An 8,476-nucleotide genomic window follows, 5' to 3' on the forward strand; every position below is an offset into this window, starting at 1 on the left:
GAGGCAGCAAAGAGGCGCAGCCAGGCGCTGCTCGCCTCGCCCAGGTACGTCGGGCCCCTCCAGGCGCGCCCCGAGCGAGGTCCGCGACTCCTTCCCGGGGTCGGGCGGGCAGGTGGGAGGCGCACCCGCCGGGCGGCTGGGGTCCCGCGGGGAGAGCAGCGGGCCAGGGGCACCGCCGCCTCGCTTTGCGCGCTGTATGGGCACCGAGAAGGCGGCCGATGGGCCCGGGAGCGGCAGGGCCACCCGGGACGGTTCAGCCTGCGGAGCCCGGGGCCCGCGTGCCCTCCCAGCCTCGCTGATCCCAGGGTCGCCGCGGGGGCTTCCGCGGGGCTCCGGGCTCCTGCCGCCACATCCCCCGGGAGGCCGGGGTGGGCGGTGGCCCCGGCCGGGTCCTCTCGCTTCCGGGGTGGCTTCGCGAAGGGCCGCTCTGCCCGCCGCCTGGGGTGACAAGGAGCGGACGAGGCTTGGGGCTGGCGAGCGGGGCAGCGTATCCGCTGCAGGGGCGTGTGTGTCAGCTCTCGCTGACTACGGCCAGGGCCGAGCATATGAATCTCAGGTTTCGGGCACAGTGGCTCAGAAGTGGAAAAGGCTCCGAGGTCTGTCCAGGACCCTCGCTCCCTACCCCGAGTTTGGCCTCTGCGCTGCCGCGGGCTCCACCCCACCCCTGCGTCCTTTCATTTTTAGAGTATCTCAGGTCTTTGGAGAGCAAACCACTTAGAGCACTGAAGGAAAGTCGAGGTCCCTTTTACAACTTCTTTCAACTTCTATAAATGATAACTTTGTTTAGAACTTAGATGCAAGCCAGGAAAGTATTTTTCCTGTTAGAGAGAAGGAAGGGAGGGAGGAAGGGAGGGGAAGTAGAGGGAGGGTGGGGGGAGGTGGGGGGGGGTAGAGAGAGAGAGAGGGTAGAGAGAGAGAGAGAGAGAGAGAGAGAGAGAGAGATTGATTCTGGTGTAAACAACTCAATACTGAGATGAGTTTAATATTTTGACTCTGCTACTAAGATTTTTACCAAAGAGCAATTGGTAGATAGGGTGACCTGACTTGAAAAACAGATTCCCCTTCCCCCAAAAAGGAAAGAGCAAACACTTTTGAAAAATGACTTATTCACCAATATTGTAAAGTTTCACAAAAGGCAAGACAAGAAAAGCAGAAAGTACATAGTTGTCTTAGTCTCTGTTTTGTGCTGCTATAGCAAAATATCCAAGATTCTGGAGACTGGGAAGTCCAAGGTTGAAGGGTCACATCTGGTGAAGGCTTTTTCACTGTCATAACATTGTGGAAGTCATCATATGGTGAGAGACAGCAAGAGACAGAAGAGACAGAAGAAGTCACTTTTAGAACAAACCCATTCTCACAATAATCCACTCCTGTGATAACAACATTAATCCACTCTGAGGGCTCCCTCATGACTTAATCACCTATTAAAGGTCCCACCTCTCAACACTGTTGTATTGGAGATTAAGTTTCCAACAGATAAACCTTGGGGCACACGTTCAAACCATAGCAACCGTAAAATGATATTAACCCCCAACATATCAGTAATTACATTAAATGCAAAGGACTAAATTTTATAATAATTTGACCAATATTATCAAACTGGACATAAAAACAACTCAACAGTCCATTTGCTGTTTACAGGAGTCACATTCTTATAGATACTAAAAGTAAACAGGAGTCACATTCTTTTTTTTTTGAGTTGGAGTCTCACTCGGTCGTCCAGACTGGAGTACAGTGGCTGCTCCCGGCCACCGCAGCCTCGACCTGCTGCCCTCTGGCGATCCTTCCGCCTCAGCCTTCCAAGTAGCTGGAATTACAGGCATGTGCTACCATGCCCGGCTGATTTTTTGATTTATTGTAGAGATGAGGTCTCGCTGCCCAGGCAGGTCTCGAACCCGCGGGCTCAGGCAATCCACTCACCTCAGCCTCCCAAAGGCACGGGATTACAGGCTGAGCCACTGAGTCCGGCTAGGAGTCACATTCTTACAGATACTAAAAGTAAACAGATGCAATCACTTATCAAAAAAATTTTTGTAGCATATTACTATCAGACAAAATAGACTTTAACAAAAATATCATAGCTATAGGTAAGGAGAAACATTTCACTAGATTAAAAGTTTCATTGAGAAGAGATAAGCATTCTGAATTTATAAACACCTGTTATATGACATAAAAAAACTAGAAAATGGAAAAAAATAGAGCCAAAATGACAGAACTACTAGGAGGCACAGGCAAATTCATAATCATAGTGGGGGATTTTTAAATATTTCTAAATGATAGAAAAAGCAGATAAAAGATCAGTAAGGATAAAGAAAATGTGGACAACAGTTTTGTTTGTTTTTGTCAGAGACTTACTCTGTCTATCAGACTTGAGTGCAGTGGCATGTTCACAGCTACCACAGCCTAGACCTTCTGCCTCAGGCTTCTAAGTAGCTGGGACTACAAGGGCTTGCCATTCCGCCTGGCTAATTTTTTGATTTATTGTAGAGACGAGGTCTCACTAAGTTGCTCATGTTGGTTTTGAACCCCTTGGGCTCAGGCAGTCCTCTTGCTTCTGCCTCCCAAAGTGCTAAGATTACAGGAGTGAGCCACCGTGGCAGCCCAATATGATTTTTTTAAAATAAAATTTTTTAAAAAATAAATAAGAGATGAGGTCTCGCTATGTTACCCAGGTTGGTCTTGAACTCCTGGTCTCAAGCAATCCTCCCATCTTGGCCTCCCAAAGTGCTGGGATTACAGGCACAAGCCACTGCACCCAGTCAACCACATGATTAATATAATTGATTTAATGGACCTAAGCTGCTTCTAACCACTGCTGAAATCACAGAACATTTTCAAAATCTGACCAGATACAATGTTATTAAAGTAGAATACAACAACAACAACAAAGCATAGAAAATCCTCATAAGAGGAAGGACACTAAAGAATCAGAATTATTTTTTGGAGGGGTGCCCTTTGTGGCACAGGCTTCCACCATTAGGTAAGTGTTCTAGGAACCCATTGTCATCAGTGTACTAGCCAGCATTGTTGTGTGCAGCTTCAGATACTTTTTTGGGGGAGATTCTTTCAATATGTTTGCCCATTTCATGATGGGTGATTTATGAGCACATCTGCCTATATTGTGCTGAGCGTTCAGCTGTTTTTGACCAAAAATGACATGATCCCCATGCCCCAACCACTCTATTCACCCGCTCTTGCCCCAAGCAACTATTTTTTGTTTCCCCGGATGAAAAAGTCCTCAAAGGGAAACATTTTGCTGATGTGGAAGAGGTGAAACAAAAAAACAATGGGAGCACTAAGTGGCATCAAAATTGACCAGTTCCAGAACCATTTTGAACACTGGAAAAAGGTCTTGATAGGTGTTTTGCTCAAACAGAGAGTACTCCGAAGGTGACTGAAGTTTAAGCGTGCACTATACAATTTTTTATAAATAAGGTTTGGATTGTTTTGGATCCACTCCTTGTATATTGGAAATCACTGAATATATTTCTAAATAACCCATGGTCAAAGAAGAATCAGAATGAAAATTAGAAAATATTTTAAAATGAATTATGAAAAAGATACATATAAAAACTTGGCAGATGCAGCTAAACTAGTGCTTAGATGAAAATTTATAATCTTAAATGCATATGTTAGAAATGAAGACTGGCTGATAATTAATGAGCAAGCAACCACCTCATGAAATCAGAAAAAGAATAGTAAAATAAATCCAGAAAAAGCGGGAGGGAAATAGTTATATAAGATTAGAGTCAAACATGGTGGCTCACACCTATAATCCCAGCATTTTGGGAAGCCAAGGCAAGAGGATTACTTGAGCCCAGAAGCTTGAGATGAGACCAACTTAGGCAACATAGTGAGACCTTATCTTTACAAAAAAAAAAGTTATATTTTTTATTATTTTATGTTATTTTATAAACGCTAGAAAATAGAAGATTTGTAAAGTCCGAAGTTAGGTTTTTGAAAATAGTAAAAAAAAAAAAAAAAGACAAACCTCTGGCAAGACAATAAGAAAAAAAAAGCAGGCACAAATAACTTATCTGAAGTATAAAATCGAGGACTCTTGTTAAGTCACATAAGCAGGAGGCGATTAGACTAAGATTATCGCCATATTTTGAGTTCTTACATAAGGAACTGCAGCCTAACTTAGTATATAGGCAAAATGAAACAAAACTTAGGAGTTTTTTTTTGAAATTCATAGCCAGGCTTCAGTCACTCACAAAAAGCCAAGCTTTAGACAGTCATAGATAGCCAACTGATCAGACTATGCCCAAATAGGGCAAATGCCTAAGACATCATGCTGGAATAAGGCAAATGCCTAACTGTAGCCAATTAGGTGATTTCTCTACTGTGCCTCTGTGTTTGTCCTATAAAAGCTCACTGCTCACAATGCTGGGTGTAGCTCTCTGACTTCTGATTCTGAGTGTTGCCTGACTCATGAATCATTCTTTGCTTAAACAAACTTTGTCAAATGTAATTGTCTAACTTTTTAAAAACAATTTTTGGTGTCAGAAGTGGGATCCAAAGGAGACCTTCCGTGATTTGCAGGAGCACTGAGTGTCTAAGTGAAAGTACCTGTGGGGCTCATTGTGCCATTGCTGTCTTGCTGCAAGTGAAGATAGCAGGATGAGTTCCTGCTCAGATTTGGGCTCCAACTTTATTTGAGCAATTCTTTGATTGGACTGGGTTCAGAGTTGAACTGGTTTTGATAAAGAAATGGAAACTGGACTGGTCCAGTAGGAGGCCTTCAGTAGCTAAGCTTTTTAGAAGCTAGGCAATCATGGGGTAATCTGGATTCGAGGAATCTGCAACTTTTCCATCTGGAACCCCAGCCAGTTTCATTTTTAAGAACTGTGGATCAAGAACCCATACCTTACTAGAGAAATAGTGAACCTTACTAGAGGTAACTTAGACTTACAGTGGACACAGAAGTAAAATCCTTTAAGGCAAACAGGCACATCTTTATAGCTATAACTACTGAGCATTACTACATTCAGCTTTGAAGTACTCGCCTGAAGAAGCTATGCACTGATGCCAATTGATTGCCTTAGCCAAAGGTATTACCACTAGTCTCTCTCTTTTTTTTTTTTTTTGAGTCTCACTCTGTCACCCAGGCTGGAGTGCAGTGGCATGATCATGGCTACTATAGTCTTGACTTGCTGGACTCAGGTGATCCTTCCACCTCAGCCTCAAGTAGCTGGAATTACAGGCACATGCCACCATGCCCAGATAATTTTTTGATTTACTGTAGAGACAAGGTCTCCCTATGTTGTCCAGGCTAGTCTCGAACTCCTGGGCTCAGGCAATCCTTTTGCCTTGACCTCCCAAAGTGCTGGGATTACAGGCATGAGCCATTGTGCCCGGCTACCACAGGTCTTCAGATTCACCCCTACTGGAAAACACAAATTAACTCTATGAAATAGTTGCTGAAAGGCCTATTCACCTAATAAGAGTACCTCGTGTATCTCCTGCTGTTATAAACACTGACATGACTAAATATTGTAAGGCTTTAATGCATTATGCCAAAGCATGTTTTCACCAGGTAAAACAAGCCTTTCATAATTCACCAATGAGGATAATCGAACCTTTCATGATCTAGAACCTAGAGACTGGGTCTTCTGGAAATGACATCAGAGAAAGACTGCCCTTGAATCTGTTGGAAGGAACCATACCAAGTTCTCCTCACCACCTGCACTGCAATAAAACTTCAGGGCCTTGAGTCTTGGATCCACATCTCTCAACTAAAGAGATTCAGATTCTTGAGACTGTATTTACCTGTTGGACCCTCAAGGGAGTTTCTTACTAGAAGCAGATGACATCCTAGATGTGAATAGCTTTCCCCAAATCAAAGATCAAGATTTCTCTGTCATCGTGAAATCTTTGTTCCTTTTCTTCTTTCTCTTGTGCCATCTTTCTGTTTATGTGTGGTTAGGATTTCACAATCAGTAGTGTCTACAGGAAACTTAACTAAATGCTGGGCATGCCATTTTAAACCTAAATCCCTATATGAACTTAAAAATCCTCTATTTCACCCTGAACAAATTTCACTGATATTCCAAGTGTGACTACCTGTTCAAATTCACACAGCTGATCCTTTCTATAGAGTTAGGCTTTTAGAGTCACATATTCAGATTCAGTGTTTAAGGTTCACAGAAGACAAAACTTACAGGGAGGGTTTTGCAGTTAAAGTATGCCCAAAACTAAATTTAAAAACCGAAGGGAGAGAAAATTAGACAGTTTGTAGACAAATTCATATCCCTAATTCTCTAATTGTTAATTGCCTCCAATGATGCGATTGTTTAGTAGTGGAAATTTGGATAAATAGTACTAGTACTTCCTGCTGGTAACTCTAATGCATGAGGTGTTCCACAGGGAACTGCCTGTTCTGCCTGTCCAGGATATATTTTTATCTGGAGGATTTAATGATCAATTGTATGTGTGGGCAACTCCATGTCTCAATAAGGGAAAATAAAAGATCACGGTGAATTAGGAATTCTTTTTCATTTCATTTTATTTTTTTTAGTGAGAAAGCAAGATTTATTGAGAGGACAAGAAAGCTTCCACAGCAGGAGGGGACCCGAAAGGGTTGCCCCGTGAATTAGGAATTCTAATGGTACCATTATTATTCCACATCAGAAACTTGACATTGGTCTATACCTCTTAAATTGCACTATGGAGTGAAGAGAAATGTTCCAGCAGGAGTAAACCTCTTTAAATGACTATCTTTTGGTAGAATGCACCTTCCCTGGCTTAGAATAAATGCAATTGAAACTATGATTTGAAATCTGTCTCAAACATCAGCTACTACAGCCAATTCTACTGCAAAGGCTTTAGTTGTCCAATAAACTTCTCTGAAATCCCATGATAAAGTTGTTTTAGATAACAGGCTGGCTGGACTTGGTGGCTCAGCCTATAATCCCAGCACTTTGGGAGGCTGAGGTGAGTGGATTGCCTGAGCCCGTGGCTTCAAGACCAGCCTGGGCAACTTGGTGAGACCACATCTCTACAATTAAAAAAAAAATTAGCCAGTTGTGGTAGTGCATGCCTGTAGTTGTGGCTACTTGGAAGGCTGAGGTGGAAGGATTGCTGGAGCCCAGCAGGTCAACGCTGGGGTGGCTATGAGTGTGCCACTGCACTCCAGCCTGGGCAACAGAGTGAGAATCCAACTCAAAAAAAAAAAAAAAAAAGGGATTGCCTCGAACTGTCTGTTGGCTGAATAGAGGGGAGTGTGTATGATAGCTAACATTTCCTGCTGCACTTGAATAAACAAATTTGTTATAAAGAAAATAAAATAAAGACATAAGAGTTAGAAAAAAGAAAACCATTATTGTATCTGGATAATATGATTGGATACCCAGAAAATAAAAAAGAGTCTCTAAACAATAATTACCAAGGTAATTTAGCAAGGTTACTCAATGTGTGGTCAATATATAAAATTTAATTGAATTTCTACATATATGTATATGACATATATAAACATGTAATACTATTCTTAATGCTACAAAATTATCCAATACTAGGAATAAACCTACAAAATATGCTAAAGAACCTTATGCAAAAACCATAAAATATTGCAATAAATTAAAGAAAATGTAAATAAATGGAGATATATATCATGCTGATGGATTGGAAGATTCAATATTATAATGATGTCAATAATTCCCAAATTCATCAATAGCTTCAATGCAGTACCAATGCAAATCTCAACAGAGTTTTTGAAACTGACAAGCTGATTCTTCCATTTATAAAAATATGCAAAAACCCTAGAATTACCAAGACACATTTGAAGAAAAACCAGGAGGAAGTACTTGCTCTCCTGGATATTAAGATATACATATTTAATAAAATGTGTCACTGGCATAAACAAATAGAGATTGGATCAGAACAGAGAACAGCGAAACAAGACCCCCCTTCTATGGACATGTGTGACTATTGACAAAGATAATGTTGTTGATTATTTCTCTAAGATGATCTTTTTAAAAATGGTTCTGGGTTAGGCCAGGTGTGGTGGCTCATGCCTATAATCCCAGCACTTTGGGAAGCCGAGGGGGGAGGATTGTTTGAGCTCAGGAGTTTGAGACCAGCCTAGGCAACATAGTGAGACCTTGTTTCTATAAAAAAAAAAAATTAATTGGGCATGGTGGTGCCTGCCTGTAGTCCCAGCTACTTGGGAGGCTGAGATGGAAGGATCACTTGATGCCAGGAGTTAGAAGCTGCAGTGAGTTGCAGTTGTGCCACTGCACTCCAACCTGGATGACAGAGACCAACCCTGACTCAGAAAAAAAGAACGGTGCTGGGTTAATTGAATATCCATATTGGAAAAATCCTGTCTGCTACCTCAAATATTAATCCCAGGTTGGTTATACACCTTAGAGTAAAAGGCAAAGCAATAAAAATTTTAGACAGCAATAAGGAGAATATCTTTTTTTTTTTTTTTTGAGTTGGAGTCTCACTCTGTCGCCCAGATTGGAGTGCAGTG

This window comes from Carlito syrichta, unplaced genomic scaffold (genome assembly GCF_000164805.1).
Source record: "Carlito syrichta isolate Samal-C Ts95f unplaced genomic scaffold, Tarsius_syrichta-2.0.1 Scaffold314788, whole genome shotgun sequence".
Classification (NCBI taxonomy): domain Eukaryota; kingdom Metazoa; phylum Chordata; class Mammalia; order Primates; family Tarsiidae; genus Carlito; species Carlito syrichta.